The sequence below is a fragment of the Neofelis nebulosa genome, chromosome 2 (genome assembly GCF_028018385.1).
Source record: "Neofelis nebulosa isolate mNeoNeb1 chromosome 2, mNeoNeb1.pri, whole genome shotgun sequence".
In the NCBI taxonomy this organism is placed as follows: domain Eukaryota; kingdom Metazoa; phylum Chordata; class Mammalia; order Carnivora; family Felidae; genus Neofelis; species Neofelis nebulosa.
The window spans coordinates 193597148-193614398 of record NC_080783.1 but is presented as its reverse complement, the minus strand read 5'-3'; the positions used below and the strand labels follow the sequence as shown (position 1 = coordinate 193614398).

Sequence of the window (17251 nt, the reverse complement as noted above, 5' to 3'; positions counted from 1 at the left end):
TCCAGGGCTGGGAGGCCAGCGAGCAAACAAACAGCCAGCAAATGTGTCCCCATGCCCCGGGGTCAGCTTGCCACAGTGGCTACACCTGCTTTGGCAAAGCAGTCACTTTGAAGCCCAGCCTGATGCACAGAGTGTGCAGCACTCAGGGACAAAATTGGGGGGTTTAATGATGTGAAATAGCTCCGCGTGTAATCTGGGTGAGCTACAAGGGCTGCTGAGAGACTCTAAAAGCTTCCCAGGCCGGCCTGCCTCTGAGGCTGGCCCATTATGTTGTTTGCTGCCTTGTGATCAGGATGAAGCCAGCCCCTGCCAGCCCCAGTTCCATGCACACTGCTCCTGTCCCCCAACTCCAGGCACCCATGGGGCCCCCACCACGGGTCATCGGGCACAAGGTTGGCTGCCCCAGCAATTCTTAGATAAATCAATTAGGATAAATGAGCTTGGTGATGTATGATGCCCTTGCTCCACTGCGTGCCTTGTGAACTATTAGTTCTCCGGAGAAGATTAATTACGGGACTGCCATGCTAATGCTCTTTTAATGGAATCTGTTATTTAAGCTTAAGAGCAGGTATCGAATGTATGGGAGTTAGATACCTGTTATGCGCATCCCAAATCAGAAGCGATGGATGAAGCTAACCTCACAGGGACCTGTTGAAACACAAGGAGAGCCAATAATCACTCTGAACCCTGCAGAAGGTTGCACAAGTCCTGGAATGTTTTCCTGGAATTGATTGCATGTATTTGTGGAATTAACTTTTCACCCTACTTGGACAGGAACTCTTATATCGGTAGACATGGCATGGAAAAATAGAAGGGCCGTTAAAGAGAAGAGGTTGGGTGAGCTTAAATAAGCCATGGAGTGGGATGTAGACAGAAAAAAAAAACATATTTGGTTTAGGGTCATATTAACAGAGATATAACACCATGAGTAAAGGAGGTTTTGGTCTTGCCCTATACAGTCCAGTTCAGCAGATGGAATCATGTGTCTCAAGTGACATTGACTAGTGACATGAAGTGGACAAAGGCTACAATGAGAGATCTGAAAATTAAATCCTGTGAAGGCTGCAGGGAGCTTCTGAGAGATTAGGATGGGAGGAGGCAGTGGTTCTCAGCACTGGCTGCTTCTTCGAATCACATGGGGGAACCTTTAGAAAATACCAATGCCCAGATCTCCTCCCCAGAAATTCTGATTCAGTTGGTCGGAGGGGGATCCAGGCATTAGTATTTTTTAAAATCTCCTCAGCTGATTATTTTTTAAAAATTTTTTATGTTTATTTACTTTTGAGAGACAGAGACGTAGAGCGCGAGCAGGGGAGAGGCAGAGAGAGAGGGGGGCACAGAACCCGAAGCAGGCTCCAGGCTCTGAGCTGTCAGCACAGAGGCGCCCCTCCTCAGCTGATCCTAATGTACAGCCAAGTTTGAGAACCACTGCTCTAAAGGATGTCGCGGGTAGGAGGGACGGCATTTACCGTCCACGGCTCCAGAGAACAGAGCACGTGTGAATGGATGGAAGTCTTTGTCCTGATGTGCCGGCATCCGGTGGTGGTGGGCTAGCTGAGGAGGAGAATAAAGTGGACCAAGGTCGAACTCCTCTAAAGAGGGTGTTAGCAATTGACACACAGCAGGTAGGACAGAACAACCAGAGGGGCCACACGGAGGCAGAAATAATTTGCCACCAATCACACACTTGTCTACCGAACCTCTGTAAAGAACCACACGGAGACGTCAACCTGGGGTCCCATGGGAGTTAGAGGCGGTGTGACAGGTTTCTCTGGGTGGAAGCAACACTCCAGAGCTCTATGGAAGGGTCAGAACATTATGGGTCAAAGGCAGCCTTGACCTAGTACATTCAGGACTCCAGCCAGTTGCCAGGGGAGCAAAGGCAGCGTGGTCCTGCCCCCACCCAGGACTGAAGCCAGAAACAGCAGGCACTCTGGGGGCCTTGGGGAGCCATGCCAGGCCAGGCCCTCCTTTGTCCCCAGAAGGGAGGAGACAGAACCTGGTACGTTTGGGAGCCCCGAGAAGTCGAGGCAGGGGATGATACAGGATGCTGTGGGGGGGGGGGTATAGGGCAGAGGCTGGAGCAGGAACTCGGGGCTGTGTGGTGCTCGTTTCTCCAAGCCGGAGATCTGATGAGGCCTCAGTTTCATCCACCAAATGGGAATGGCGACCTCTGAGCTGTCCCCCTGTCGTGGGGTGAGGGTATGTAAGAGGTTTAGGAATATTACAGACCCCAAATGGGGTAAAGTCACCTTGTGCCCTGAGATGAAGCATGGTCCCCTAACACCTCCCCCATACCACACAAATATGCACACGTACACACAGACACAGGCATACGAACATGCTCATTTACACACAACCTACAAGCTCTGCCCTGCTTATTTCCCTGCTGTCATTCCCGAGACTTTGGTAAAATCTTGTTTGAATATTCCAGCCCAAGCTCAACCAGGCCAAAGTCTTTCTGTGCTGGGGCCAGAATAGCAAATCAGGAGTGGGGGGCCCCTTAAGGCGCACAGAAGGCGCACGATAAATATTTGGTGAAGGAAAGAATAAATGAGTGTATGAATGACCTTGCACTGTAATTGCAATCTTAACAATTCACACACATAGAACACTTTACAGGGAGCAATGAGCTTTAATACATTTTGTCTCAAATAATCCTGTGACAGATATTTATTATTCCCGCTTTACAGATGAGGCATCCGAAGCTCAGAGAGTTTAAGTCACTTTCCCAAAGATACACAGCTAGTAAATGGAAGGGGAAGCTGTAGAACAGAGGTAAGTGAGGCTTGCACTTGTAACATGTCAAGAATTGTTGGGGCGCCTGGGTGGCGCAGTCGGTTAAGCGTCCGACTTCAGCCAGGTCACGATCTCGCGGTCTGTGAGTTCGAGCCCCGCGTCAGGCTCTGGGCTGATGGCTCGGAGCCTGGAGCCTGTTTCCGATTCTGTGTCTCCCTCTCTCTCTGCCCCTCCCCCGTTCATGCTCAGTCTCTCTCTGTCCCAAAAATAAAAATAAAAAAAACGTTGAAAAAAAAAATTTAAAAAAAAAAAAAAAAAAGAATTGTTTAGGGCCCCAGTGTCTGGAAGCTCCCCTAAGCTCCCCCTTCACCAACTCCCTTCCCTTTCTATCCCATTACCCTTCTTTTCTCCAGAGCACTTCTAACTACCGGACTGTAGTTACTAGTATATTCCTTTGTTACAATCTCTCTCCCGCCAGTAAGTAAGCTCAGGAGGGCGGGACTGTCCCTTCTGTTCACCACCACATGACCAGTGCCTAGCCCACAAACGTCCCACTGAGAAGCAATTCGCTCTGGCCGAGGGACTGCTGTGGTGGGGCCTGATGGGGGCTGGGAGGGTGGGGATATTCCTGGTGACACAGCTGACTCTCCCGTGCCCTCCTTTGCAAAGGTTCAGTAAACAAATGTGATGCTGGTTACAAATTATTTCTGCCATTTTTCACACAATGGAGTTAACAGCTGGCTGAGCTACAATATATCAATTGTATAAATTTCGAGGGCATTTTCATGTTTCAATCTCCTTATGTATTTCAAGCTGACCAAACTTGTTCAGATTGCCATTAACTGCAATCCCATCACCTGGCTCACTGGGCAGGAAGGCAGTGGCTTGGGTTTAACTCCTCAAGGGCCATGGAGGGGAGAGGGGAGAGAAGAGAGGGGAGAGGGGAGAGGGGAGAGGGGAGAGGGGAGAGGGCAAAGGGGAGAGGGGAGAGGTCTGGGGCTATCCAGGCAGAGAGAAGGGGCTGCTGTTAAAAGTTACTCAGCTGCTTTAATCTATAGACCTCATTCCTCATTTTCCTCCGGGGCCTCTGACCACCTTTCATCCAAATCTATATCTGGTCAGATCCTTCTCCCTTGGGACCTTAAAGCCATTTCCTGCTACATTTCCACCCAAACCAATGGCTAATAGAACCATTGGCTGACAGAGAAGGAGAGATGTTGAGAAAGTGGGGGCTCTGTTTGGAAAAGCTATAATCCAATGGAAGTAGGAGAGAAGGGGAACATTCAGAGCATTTTAGACCTGGCACAAAAACGTACTCATCACTCTATTCCTAGTACCTGGCACAGAGGCTGGCACATCGCTGAGACTAAACAATGCTTCCTGAATAAATGGATGAACGAATATAACATAAAGACCATGCATGGGCTTAGAACCAGAGAACCAAATCCTGGTTCCACCGTGTTGTGATCTTGGACCAATCACCTGAGTGGTGGTTCCCTCATCTTTAACAAGCAGAGCACTCAGAGTGGGAAGGTGTCACATGACCCCCTCCCTCCGATTTCCCAGAGGGAGAGAAAATCCTGTATCTGTCAGCAACACACCAGCACTGCCAAAAGGACATAAAGGAACTACAGAAATTGTGAAACAGAAGTCACAGTTCTATTTATTTTGTAATAATGCAAACTTCACAATTTGTAACTTCCAGATTAAATATGTGTGTGTGTGTGTGTGTGTGTATGTGTGTATATGTATGTGTGTGTATATACATAACCCTTCCGCTGCTATATCTCAGAAATCTGTAAACCTCAAACATTGTAGTCCCACCACCGCCAAGGTCTATGAGATAGACGATGCTAGTGGGGTGTTCGTGACTGTCAGCCCAGCCAGGGGTGGGTGCTCCCTTCCCTGCAAACAAGAAGGGGACATTCAAGGAAGTACAGTTCACAGCTGACTGGGGGAAACCTTCCTGGAGCACTGGGGTGAGCCCAGGGATACACAGGATTTGACTGCGTGGAGATGGGGTGGGTTGTTGGGCTCTGTCCTATCTCAGCCTCAGCCCAGAACGGCTTTGAGAACAACAACAACAACAAAATAACAATAATCACTGTATTGAGCAGATCCTGTGTGCCAGGTGCCACGCTGATTACATACGTGCAGACTCTCATTTACTCTTTATGACGTTCCCACAAAATAGATATTATTGTATTCTGAGATGGATCCCAATGATCCCCATCTCCTGGTAGTCACATAATAACACCTTGTGTAACAATCCCTTCACCTTGAGTGTGGGCTGGTGAGTTGCTTCTCATGATTAATAACAGAATAGGGCAAAGGTGACGGCCTCGTGCTTCTGGGACTGGGTTATAAAAGACTGTGACTTCATTTGCCCTCTCTCTCTCTGGCAATTCGTGACGAAGCAAGCTGGAAAGGCCCACGTGGCAAGAAACCGAGGGCAGCCTGCAGCCAACCACCAGTGGGGAACTGAGACCCTCAGTCTGACAGCCCTGGAGGAATCGAACGCTGCCAGCATCCTGCGCATGGGTTAGGAAGTGGGCCCTTCCCCAGCACAGCCTTCGGATGAAACTACAGCCCATGACATTGACGTGAAACTGCAGCCCATTGACTGTAACAGACCCCGAGCAGAGGACTCAGCTAAGCCACTCCTGGATACCTGACCCCCCAAATCTGCAAGACAATAAATATATATGGTTTTCAGCTACTAAATTGGGGGGGGGGGGGGCGGGGAGTGGTATTTGTTATGCAGCAATAGACAACTAATAACATTATTATTCCCATTGTATGGAAGAGGAAACCAAGGCTGAGAGAAATCACTAAGCTTGCCTGGGCCGCCCAGGGAGTAAGTAGAGGAGTCCAGATGAGAACCAAAATTTATCTGACCTTGAAGTCTGCATTCTTGCCCACCACACACTCCTGCCTCCTCTCTGGGGCCGGATACCCCAGAAGCTAATTGGCCTTCCCGTCACACATCCTGAGGCTGTATCATCAGCCCCTTGATGCACCTGTCCATGGCTCCCCTGCTCAGAGATTTGGCTTTATTGGGTTTTGAGGCTTCTGTCACTTCTTGGTGAGAGGCAGTTGATGTACATGGATCCATGACTTCTGGTGCCACCTTACATGTACACACCAACCTTGTGCCCTGCCTGGAGAAGGTGATGGGTGTACAAGAGACAGTGGCAAGGAGGGGAGGGAGGGAGGCGGTGGCAAGGAGGCGGGAGGGCCGATGGTCACATCCTTTGTAAAGCACCCTAGGGCTTCCCTCAGCACCCCCAAGCAGCATTCCTGAGCATTCCCTTGTGCCCACTCCACCCACCTTCTGGCTCTAAACAGCTTTGCCATAAGCAGCTTTGTCGCACACATTTTTGCCATATTTTCACCGCATAACTAATTGGCCATAAGGCAATTTTGCCATCCCGGGTAACACCACAAAAAAATAAGAGGGGTGTTCCTTAAAAAGGACAGGATGACACATGAAAAGTGAATACCAAAGTAAAAAAAAAAAAAAAAAAACTATTGCAAAACGCAAAGTATTTGAATACATTTAAAATACGTGCAAATCAAAAAAATAAAAAATAAAAAATAAAATAAAATACGTACAAATCCATAGCAATGCAGTGCGAATAGCTGGTTTTATTTGGTGGATGAACCTTCACACTTGTCTTCGGAGCCTTTGGGTCGGAGTATTGCACATGTCTCTTTGCCTGTGGGTTCATCGTTCTGTGCAGCGTCACACGCCTTCGATTCTCCCTAAAATTTCTTCCTTCCTAAGAGAAAAATCCGTTTCCAAAAACTAGGATGCGTGTTTGCAAATGAGGTTCGCATTGCAACGTGAAAGCCTTCTGCGCCATTGTTTGTTCTTGGGATATTGTCGCACGTCCCTTGATAGACGTTCCAAAGCTGTCTGGCAGATGTGAGTTCAAACTCTGCACCACAATCCAGACGATCATGAGGGCTGAGATCTCTGTGGTATAAACATGGGGGGACTGGGTCCGCGGAGAAATGAAAACAAACTGTCAAATCACAGCGTCAACCAGTTATCTTCTCATCCTTTTAGGGCAAAATTGCCTTACACACAATTACTTACGGGGCAAAAAAACGCTAGCAGCAGGGACACTGAAGGCGGAAGTGCTGGACACGCCCCCTTCCTGACCCCACCCTCGCCAGCAGTCGCTCAGGGACCCGCAAAGCCATCTGGGTCCCCAAGGCTACCTCACCCACGCCAGATTGCCGAAGGTCTGAGCGAGCCAGGACCGCATCTGCCCTGCTCACGGCTCTTCTCCGGAGCCCAGCACAGGCCTCGCCAGAGCAGGTGGACTCACTGACATCCCAAGCGGTCCAGAACCCAGGGAGCTGGCGTCAGCCGGATGTGGTTCCGATCCCTGCTCTGTGTGACCCTGCGCCACCTCTTCAGCCTCAGTCTTCTCATCTGCAGAACGGAACCAGCGACAAAAATAACGAAGCTCGTAATCTAGTACCTGGCACTGTTCAACGCTTCACAGGTGTTACCCATTAACACGCTTACCATGATTATTTCCTTAGTTGCAAAGTCGGCAGAGCTCTGTATCGCGCAGAACTATTCGTTGGTGTAAACCATGCCGTTGGCATAGACCACGAAGAAAGAAAAATGCTCGCCCTTATAACCCACCCCCCGCCCCCGATCAGCACGCGCTTCCGGCTTCTAAGACTGTATCTTAGAATCAATGAAATGCACAGTGTCCACGTCACAGAGCTGTTGTGGGATGGAATGGGGTAATAGCACGGTGCTCGATAAATGTTTATGGAACAGGCAGAGGCCAGGCTCCCATCCAGTGCTCTTTCCACTCTGCAGCCGCTGTCCACTCTGCTCTCGCTGCAGCACCCACAGCGCAGCAGGACTGACAGGCAGGGAGGTGGCCTCCGTGAGCCCACCTACTGCACAATCTCTCGGCTCTAAGACCCCGTCTTTCCTGCAGCCGAGGGCAGCCGGCCCTGACTGCCCTGAGAGTCCTCCTGTTCTGCAGCTGTGGCCACAGGCAGCAGCCTGGGAGCCAGCCCGCAGCCCTGTGGGACAGCACTCAGCACTCCCGAGATGGCCCCCTCTGCGCCTCAGTTTCCCTCTACGCAGCATGGGGCTGATGACTCCTGCTTCTTGAAAGCTGCTATGAGAAGCCCTCAAGACAATGTCTGTGACGCTCTCACCTTGCTCAGATGCCAGGAGCTTGTCCCACCAGAATGAAGTCCCCTAGACCTCTCTGCTGCCCACTTGAGCTCCATCCAAGCCTGAGAAAGTTCAGCAACTTGTCCCACCCTATCAGGTCAGTCAACCTCCCAAAGCTAGGGTCTACTGGGGCTCAGGGCCCAGAAAGGGGACTTTGGGCAGAGCCCCTCCCTAAAGGCCACCTGAGGCTAGGATCGCACAGGTCCCTCTTGATGCTTCCTTAGGAAGTTCTTCCCAACATCCGCCTTCTGTCCCTTCAGCAGCAGGAGCCCAGACTGCAGGCTGAGCAAGCCTAGTAAAAAAAGCAGCTGGATCATCCTCCAGGCCTCAGACATCAGGGTCAGGGGTGGGAGGGTGGGGGGACGGGGAATGACGGGGGGAGGGGATAGATCATGGCAGCCCAGCCTCGAGTTTATAGCTATGCATCCCTCGGGCAGGACAGGCATTCATAAAACTCAATAACGTGTCCAATTTTCAGAAATATGAGTTCAGGCTTCTCTGTGTCTTTCTCCCAACCACCTCTGTCTAGGAGTGCCTGTCCCTCCCCTGCCACCTCCGGCCAGGACTGAGATCACCTGGTACAGGGGCCATGGAGGCAGAGTGAGCCCAGGCACCCCCACCCCCAGCCCAGAAATTCTGGCTCACCTAGGACCAGCCTGCCGCAGCTGCTTGGAAATAACAGTCCCCCTCTCTCAGTTATGATGAGCTCCTTATCTCTCTGTGCAAATTAGGAGCACTTCATGGTAATCCAGCCCGCTCCCGCCTCAGCAGACTCTCCAAAATAAAAGAGCTGAAACTGACTCATCAAACATTTAAGCTCCCCCACCGCCCCATCCCCCCAGCAGTCACGCCTATGAGGAGAGAGTGATGCTGCCTGTCCCCCTCTTCCTTGATTCTCCTCCCCAGCCTGAGCCCTTCCCCGGGATCCAGGTGTCCAAGAGTCGGTGGTCAGCCTCCCCATGGGTCATACAGGGGCCCGTCCCTGAGCCCCGCTCACACCCTACAGAATGCACCAATAATAACATCCACCATTTATGGAGACCTCAGGACCAGCCAAGCCGGGCACCGGGCCAAGTGCTTTGCGCGAGCAGCCTCGGCCAAGACTTAGGACAGCCTTGCGAGGTAGGGGTACTAGCCCCATTTTTCAGATGAAGGACAATGACGTGTGGTGCTTTGGCCAAGGCTGCAGTGCTGGCAGGTGGTGGGCTCCAACGCTACCTAAACCACCCTGCTAACTGCACCCCCGCCCACCACACGCCCCCGGGGGTCGGCAGAGCTTTGTGTCGATGCAGCTGTACACGCGCACTCCCAGAACACGTCCACTACCCAGGGCTTGACGTTAGACTTTTTTCCCCTCAAAATGGATCCAAAAAGGAATGTGAGGTGGGCTGCAAACCAGGGGCCCAGACTATAAAGGGGAAAATCAATTTGTAATGGAGGGAGCCGTGATCTCCCCGAGGTGCCTGGGACAGCGTGCCAGCTGAGCGAGCGAGCGAGGCACCTGCCTCCAACACAAGGAGGAGCACCCGCAGGCCTCCACTGCTCCCCGCTCGCCTGGGAGGCAGGACCCGTGCAGCCCCGGTCGTTTCCAGATTGCTGCTGCCAACAGGTACTCGCTTCTGCTTCCTGCTTCCCAGTGGGGGCTCCCTTGCAGGCACAGAATTCCAAATGCCGCAGAAATAAATATTTTAAGGCTCTGCGGCCTGAGTCACCGGAGTTTGGTGGCAGCTAAGGCTCTGCAGCTGGCCCTGCCCACGGACCTGTTTAGCACACAATTAGGATGCAAACTAACATCCCTCAAAAGCTCCCCTCCGGGCCTCTTTGCTTCTCCCTTCAAGGCCCCAGTGGATTAAGAAGATTCAGGAACAGTGGGGAGGCGTTTCTCCCACCATCCTTATTGGAACAAGTCCCCAGCTGGGTTTCCGGGCTTGGCTCAGAGCCCTGCCTGGGGTTGGCACGCTAGCCCTCAGCTGCCCCCTCCTTCTGGCTCTCTGCAAACTTGCCCCACACCACAGCACACTCAAGTCTGAAAAAGCAAACCAGACTGCATCTTTATTTAGAACCCTTCAGTGATGGCCCGTGGGCCTTAGTTTACAATCCAACCAGTGACAGTGGCCTCCAAGCCAGACTACTTGACTGGCCCCTCTTGAATCTGATCTCCTCTCCCTTCACTCACCCTTTCCAACCACTTGGGCCTTTTTTCAATTCCCCAAAACAAGCCAAACTTTTTCCTGCCTCGGGCCCTTTGCACTCTCTGTTCCACTTTCTCCTGATCTGTATATGCTGGCACCTATTTAACCTTAAATATCACCCCTTCAAAGAAGCACTCACTGGGTGCCAGGCACTGCACCAAGTACTTTGTAACAACCTAAGGGTGGGGGAACTGAGGCATGAAGCTCAGCAAAGGCCACACAGTGACAGGGTATTCTAGCTTCAGAGTCTGGGTCCTTACCCATTGTGCCACACTGTCTCTGACTAAAGTGGCTTCCTTTCCCCATCTCCCTCCTTGGCATCTTCCCTTCTATCTTTACGTAGTTATCTTATCAGTCACTCCAATTGAATGTCATCAGTTCCTAAATACAGAAGTTTCTTCTACCTTATTCTCCCCTGTTTCCCCAGAACTCATAGCAGTGCCTGGTCAGGGTAGGTGCTCAATGCATACCTATTGGATGGATGGATGGATGGATGGATGGATGGATGGATGAAGGGATGGATGAGTTGATGGATGAGTGGATGGATGGATGGATGGATGGATGGATGGATGAGTAGGGGGATGGATGGATGGATAAATGGATGGATGAGTGGGGGGATGGATGGATGGATGAATGGATGGATGGATGGATGGATGGATGGATGGATGAGTGGATGGATGGATGGATGGATGGATGGATGGATGGATGAAGGGATAGATGAGTTGATGGATGGATGGATGGATGGATGGATGGATGGATGAGTGGATGGATGAGTGGATGGATGAGTGGATGGATGGATGGATGAATGGATGGATGGATGGATGGATGGATGAGTGGGGGGATAGATGGATGGATGAGTAGATGGATGGATGGTTGGATGGATGGATGCATGGATGGATGGATGGATGGATGGATGGATGGATGAATGGATGAGTGGATGGATGGATGGATGGATGGATGGATGGATGGATGAGTGGATGGATGGATGGATGGATGGATGGATGGATGGATGAATGGATGGATGATTGGGGGGATGGATGGATGGTTGGATGAATGGATGGATGAGTGGGGGGATGGATGGATGGATGGATGGATGGATGGATGGATGAGTGGGGGGATGGATGGATGGATGAGTAGATGGATGGATGGTTGGATGGATGGATGCATGGATGGATGGATGGATGGATGAATGGATGGATGGATGGATGGTTGGATGGATGGGTGAAGTGTTGTGATTCATACCACCCCCTCTTGCCTGTTTTTCTGTAGCACTTTGGAGTCAAGCAAATGACACATCCAAGTAGCGCCTTGACCCCTGTGTGGCACATAGTAGTTCTTCAAGGCCTGGGGGCTAACGTGGCTCCTAGGGAAAAGATGGGTTGACATTTGTATCAGGCTCCTTAATTTAAACCTTCTCCTACTATAGCTGAGTCCAGAAATACAAGAGAGACAAAGAAGCAAGCAGTGAGTTTGTGGTTCTGGAACCATGGTGGGGTGGAGGGAAATAGGCAGGACAAAAATACAGAGGAAATGCCAAACCTGCTGGAGAGAACACACCGGTAGCCAGCCACCAAGGCTACTGCACAGATCTCTGAGTCAGTACATGGTCAGAAGGGAGGAAGGAGGAGGCCCCACTTATTGACTACAAACCACATTCTTCAAGACTGTTGTGTAACAGAATCGTCACTCACCAGGATAGTCCTATCATAGGAACTTGTGTGAGGCCAAAGCTCTGGTGTCCTTTGGTGACCACAAGGTAAATACGGGCCAGCAGAATGAGACAGCTATTGAAGAAATTTAGTTAACTTTTAAGCTATGTCAATTGGAGTATGAATTACAGATTAAAGGAGGCAATTGCTTCCCTGCACCTGCTATGGCCAGGCCTCCTTGGAGGGTTGCATGCAGTTCTCATCACACATTAGGGCAACCTTACCAACTTTAGAATGTACAAAGGAGATAGCCCCAAGCCTAGGAGAAGAGTAAACCCAGAAGGCCTTGACTTTTGTTTGTCATCCCTGAAGGCTGCCCGGAGATAGAACTCAACCTGGTGGGGGAAGGAGAATTTGAGTTCCAGGATCTGTATGGTAAAGGAATGTTGCTCTCTGGGTAGTGACATTCCTGTCCTTAGCAGTGATCATGCCAAGGCTTGTGGCCATTTGTGGGAGGTGGCAGAGAGCATGCTGGATCGCGAAGCGTTAGCCTGGAGGAATGAGTCGTATAGCTCAGAGTGTGTCCACGACACCATATCGCCCAGGAGCTTGTAAGAAATGGAGAACCTCAGCACCCAGACCTGCAAAATCAGAATCTACATTTTAACAAGATCCTCCGTGGGGAGCAGGGGGTTCAATGGCTGGGAGGAGGAGTCAAGGCCTGTGGAAAACCAAATGAGTCCATTACCTGTGTGGACCAATGGGCACCGGCAAAGCACCTACCCATGGGCAGGGCTGGGCAGCGGCGGTGGAGGGTTTTCCAGTCTGGTGGAGGCAGCAGGCTCGTAACCAGGCGAGCAGTGTAAGGAGCCTTGGGTGCTGAGATGGGACCTGTGCAAGAAGCAGTGTTCAGTCCCGGGGGAGGCCTGAGATGGGGAGAGCCACCAGGAAAGGCTTTAAAATAATGGGTGACCTTGTTCAAGGTCACAGTGCAAGGACAAAACAGGAACAGAACTCCAGGTGCCTGGCTCCCTGCTCACCTGGGTGTGTGTGTGTGTGTGTGTGTGTGAGAGAGAGAGAGAGAAAGAGAGAGAGAGAGAGAGACAGAGAGAGACAGAGAGAGAGAGAGAGAGCTATGTGTGTATAGAAGACTGTCTGGGGGCGCCTGGGTGGCTCAGTTAAGCATCCCAACTTGGCTCAGGTCATGATCTCACAGTTTATGAGTTCGAGCCCTGCATCAGGCTCTGTGCTGAAAGCTCACATGACACCTGTGCTCACGTGTCTGTGAGGTGTGTGTAAGTGGGATGGGGGAAGCTCTGTATCTGCGAGTGTGCCTGCACATTGGGGCATTGCCTCCAGCAGAGGTCCAGCCCTCCTGACCAGCACCCCACCATGCACGGCCCTTTGGCCAGACATAATAGTCCCTGCAGCCCTGGGTTGGGCTGGCCACTATGGCTGACCCTGGAGAAGCAGGGTCCTCTGGGGCTATCAGGTGCCCCTGGGCAGGGAGCCAGGACACCTGGGCCCCTGTTCCTGGCTTGCTGCCTCTGGCAATTCACAGGACATCTCTGTTCCCTGCCTTCCACTCCCAAGTGAAAGTGGCAGGAGATGAGACAAGGGCAGGAGCCACCTTAGATGTCTGTTCCATCCCCAGCCACCCCACTAGCTCTGCCACTGGGGAGGGCTCTCTAGCAAAACTGACCAGTCTCCAGGCCCCACTGTCTGTGCAGGACAGCACTTAGTGTCTCTGCCCTTTGGCCTCTAGCTCATAGTCCTGACCCAGCCCGGTCCTCATGTGTTTGGTCTCTGGCTCAGTTTATCCTAAATATCCCCCCTCTCGCTCCCTCACTTCACCCCACGCTAGCCATCCAAGCTTGGACTTGAGACAAGAGCTCCCCAGTGTCTCTCAGATAAGCTTTACCAACAAGCCCCTCCACCCAAATAGATGCCCTGTTCTGGGGCTTTCAGCCAACGTCCAGGACAGGGGAGATGAGCTAGGAGGCACTGGGACAGCACACCTTTCTCTCTCTAGGATACGGACTCTAGATCCCAGGAGATCAGCTCCACTTCTTACCTTGGGCAACGTACTCACGCTCTCCAAGTGTCAGTTCCCTCATCTGAAAAATGGGGACATGATACCAGTGACATGCCATGACACTGTGTCCATGGGTCAGCAGAGTCTTCCTTAATGCTGCCAGGGTAGAGCATGAGCCTGAGGGTCAGGGGATGGCATGGGTCAGGAGTGGGTGAGATGGCCCCGGAAATGCCCAGTGCTGCTGGGGAGTTGGCCCTTGTGGGAATACCAACCACCAACCTCCTCCTTGTAAGGAGGAGCTGAGCAGGAATCCAGAGACGAAGCCCCAAGGAGACACAGGGCAGGAGTCTGGGACCCCACCAGCTCCTTGCTTAGAGTGTGGGGGCAGCAGGTGGCATCGAGGGGAAGAAGTGAGGGGCAAGTTCAAGGGCAGAATCTAAATGCCTCACAGCTGAGGCCCCGTCAGCCTTCCCCTTCAGGTGTGGCAGGCTGCCCCAGGGGACAGCTCACAGCCCAGAGCAGCCAAACCACAGAAATGTCATTAGGAGACATTGGGGTCGGCAGCCGGCAGGGTCTGCTGCCCATGGGACCCCGGAGAGGAGAGGGTGAGCAGAGGACTTGAGTAACCTCAACAGCCCAGAAGCCAGCCCAGGTGGGGGGCCCTCGAGGGTGGAAGCGGGAGCTTGGCAGTCAGCTCTGGACCTCACAGGGAGCGTGACACTGGGCAGGTGACTTGCCTCTTCTGAGCTGCACTGGCCCTATCTGGTAAATGGGGTCCTAGGCCAGCCTTCTGGGCCACTGCGGGGACGAAATGACATGATAAACAACGAGAGCTTTGCAAGCTCTCCAGGGCTTGGTGCACGCTAAGGCCCTGCAGACACTCCTTCAGCACTGCCTGTATTCTGTTTCCCCAGCACACATCACAGCTTGCCAGTAAGTATTGTCGTAAGAGCAGAAGTGTTAACCTTGAAGCTAAGCAGCCCAGGTTCAGAAGTTAGGTCTATTACATCTTAGCTGTGTGACCGACCTAGGGCAAGTTGCTTGACTTCACAGTGCCTCTCTTTTCTCATCTGTAGAATGGGGAGAACAGAGCAGCACCACAGGGCTGTGGGGAGGATCAAAGGAGTTTCTAAGAGTTTGGTCGACGTGAGCTACGATCGTTCCAGCTGGAGTTGTGACCAGCATTGCCCACCTCCCCCCAGCACACACACGTGCCTACAGGTGCACACGTGCACATGCGTGTGCACACATACCCACGCACACACGAGCACTAGACAGTAGGCTCCATAAGAGCAGGCTGCAAGCTGCTTGTTTCACCGAGAGGGTACCTTATACACAGCACTTTCCCAGTAAACACTTGTTGGCTGCAAGACAATTAAATATTTGAGGTCAGTGGCTCAGAGGGTTCAACTCTACTCTGCCCTCCTGTGCCTCCTGGGAGCTCTGGCTTCTGACGGATTGTGATTACGCTCCCACTTCCTCCTCCTCTCCCTCCTCCCGCTCCCCTCCCCGCCTCCTCCAGCCTCTGCTGGGTCCTACAGGGAAGCAAGGGTGAACGTCTGCACAAAGCAGAACCTCTTCTTTCTTCTTCATAGGTGTGCGACCTTGAGCAATTTCTTTTTGTGCCCATCCGAGTCCACTTTATCATCTGCACACTGAGGGTAATAACCCCTCATTAGCCAACACACAGGCTGGAACAAAATAGGCATCACAACTGTTCCCAGGGATGTGGCTTCTTCCAAATCCCATCCCTACTGGACTTCACCTCTTTCTGACTCAGGTCTGACCACAGCCCCTCCCAAGGCCATTTCCCCACCCTTGACCCTATAAAGGTCATGATCCATGGCTTTCACACCAACTCCTGCCCCATCTGGCTGTTGCTTCCCTATAAATTGAGCCTCCCAAGCACCCTTGGGGACAAAAATGGTGGCTCTTGCCTCCTGTCTCTTCCCGCACTCCTCATCCCTCTCTCAGCATCCAAGCGGCTGGTCTAAGAACGCCCAGCTTCCAGAACTCCTCTGGGACCCATGGAGGGGTCCTGATCCCCACACACCGGCTGCTGCATGCAGCATAAGCATGGGTCCGGTACACTTATGCGCATGCGCACGGGAACACACTCGCACAGACTGGTCTATGAGCACCCAAGGCAAGGACGAATGTTCACACACATCCGTGTGGCTGTACATGCACACAGGTTTGCCAAATGTGTGCATGCACAAAGTGTGGACTGGAATGAGTTCCTACGGCCCAAGAATGGGACTGAGTGGCCCAGGGAAACCACTGTCAGGGAATGTCCCAACCCCCACAAGAAGAATGCAGGGAAGGCAACATAGGAATTAGGGCTTCAAGGCTGGAGGTGGGCCAGGCAGTGTTTGATGAGGCACAGTCAGCCCTTCTGGCCCCGCAGCCCCAGGCTACTATGTTCTCGGAACATTAAGGAGGCCAAAACCACTGCCCACCCACCACCCCCCAGCAGCTGCCTCTCCTGCAGCCAGTGGAGCTGCTCAGGGCTGGCTCCCTCCCAGCAACATGCTGTTGCCACCTAGAGTCCTCCCTGGGCATCTCCAGGCCCTAAGGACTGGCAGCCCCTCCCCCAGCTCCCTGCTGGCTCCCACAGTTTGGGGGGGAGGAGGATTTGGGAAGGGAATGGCTGAGGCTAGAAGGAGAAGAGATAAGCAGGTAAGACGGGGGTTTGGAGGGTAGTCTGGGCTGGACACTGTTAGGCTGGGGCAGGAGAGCTAGGTTTCAGCCCTAGCTGGGTCAATGGTCCTTTATGTGCCCTCGGGCCCATCCCTGTCTTCCTTGGGCCTCAGTTTCCCCATCCCTAAAAGGACAAATATTCACATATGGCTACAGATACTCCCAAGTATTTCTCCGGGGAGGGGCGGGGCGGGGAGAGGTCTCTGGGGCTAGGACCTCACAGGGAGTGGGGAGGTCTTCTAATGAGTAAGAGGCCACCTGAGGCCAGGCCAGAGTGGACACCACACCTCATGCTGCCTCTGTCACCACAGCCGAGAAGCCGGTACTGCCTTGGGTTTGAATCCCAGCTCCACCATTTTCTCACGTAGGACTTGGAACCAGGTGCGCAATCTTCCTTCCTGCTCACGATGGACACAGACAAAACACTTGGCATGGTCCCCTGGCCCCAGGGGGCCCCCAGTGGATGCCAGCTGTGTCTAGCTACTATTGCCTCCCCAGGAAGGCCAGAGATGGCTTCACTTGGGACCAGATAATCCTCATGTGCTTCCGCTGTGCTCCATTTTACCTGAGCAGAATCTGCCCGAAGCTGAGTGAAGGGACAACTATTTCCCCGAATTGGAAGAATTTGGGTCACACGGTGGAAACCCTGGCAACCATCTCTAAAAGAATTGGGGGGGGGGGGGCGGTGGGAGGCGCCTGGCTGCCACATCCCAACCACCTC

General features: G+C 52.4%; 1 long non-coding RNA gene across 1 annotated transcript; it reads right to left on the bottom strand.

The window, feature by feature from the left end:
* Nucleotides 1-3945: 3945 nt before the first annotated feature.
* Nucleotides 3946-8709, bottom strand: LOC131505010 (uncharacterized). The gene is made up of 5 exons (XR_009258234.1): nucleotides 8600-8709; nucleotides 7280-8246; nucleotides 6967-7183; nucleotides 6405-6740; nucleotides 3946-5900 (listed from the first exon to the last, which is right to left on the bottom strand). It is a non-coding gene; the product is annotated as an uncharacterized LOC131505010 (long non-coding RNA).
* Between the last annotated feature and the right edge of the window lie 8542 nt (nucleotides 8710-17251).